A 1,200-nucleotide genomic window follows, 5' to 3' on the forward strand; every position below is an offset into this window, starting at 1 on the left:
ACCATGGTTGGTAAGGTGGAGAGGAAGTGACAAAAAGGAAGGCCCTGATCATGATGGATTGACACGGTGGTGGCATCCATGGGCCCAGGCACAGGAACAGTTGTGAGGATGGCACAAGACCAGGCAATGTTTTCTTCTGTTGGGCATAGGGTGACTAGGGGTCAGCGTGGACTCGCTGGCAGCTAACCACTGATAACATAGTGAGAGCATTTATACCACAGCAATTGGCAGATGCTACAAACCAGGCCCTTTCCCTCCCTCCCTCTCCACCCTCGCCCATAGATTTGGTTGTTGAGCATTTAACAGAATAGCTTACATTGTAGGTTGTTAAGAAAATTCAGTTAAATCACTGACATACAGTCTGACACCTAGTAGATAATCAGCACTACATCTATTCCTTGTTTATATGAGGAAGCTGGAGTCCAGAATACCTTAGTGGCTTCCCAACGTTGCCCAGCCGGTTACGGACGGAGCAGATCCAGCTAGCGATGTCTCTGACTTTGTCTTTCTGTTAGGCCAATGATCCTCCGAGTGTGGCTCAAGGACTCTGGATGAGTCATTTGGTTTTCAACCACATTTCGATATGAAGCTGGGCTTTTTCTTCAAATACTTTAACCCAAACAACAGATTAAATGCAGAAGCCGATATGAGAGCCCTGACGTCTTCTATTAAGCCCTCAATGTCTGAAATTTGCAAAAATATAAAAGGAGAGTAGCTCACTAGTCTTTGTATGTTTGTTTTGGAAAACAGTTCTTGTACATAAAAAAGGATTATTTATAATGATTTCTGATGACTATTTTTAAAAGTAAATTTACACATACAAGTATATTTAAAATGCTTCGTTTTATATTTGTAACATGGTCAAAATAAATAGATAGAACTTACTGTTGGCATTCTTATTTTTAAGGCTTTTAAAGGGTCCTGAAGTCAGAAGGTTTGAAAACAACAGTAAAAACCATCCTCCTGTCCTTCATGTATGTGATCTCCGTGTATCTGATAAGAAGGAACTATAACCACACAGACACACAAAATCTTTAAATTCTTGAATAATTTAGCATATGGTAGAACATAAAGAAGGCTTCGTGGCACAACAGTTAAAACACTTGGCTGCTCCCAAAACATTGGCTATTCAATCTACCATGAGTCTCCGGGGAGAAAAGACCCAGCTATCTGTTTCCATCCACATTACAGTAAAAAACC

Source organism: Echinops telfairi, unplaced genomic scaffold (assembly GCF_000313985.2).
Source record: "Echinops telfairi isolate 266 unplaced genomic scaffold, ASM31398v2 ScPeMD7_7469;HRSCAF=8507_1, whole genome shotgun sequence".
Lineage (NCBI taxonomy): Eukaryota > Metazoa > Chordata > Mammalia > Afrosoricida > Tenrecidae > Echinops > Echinops telfairi.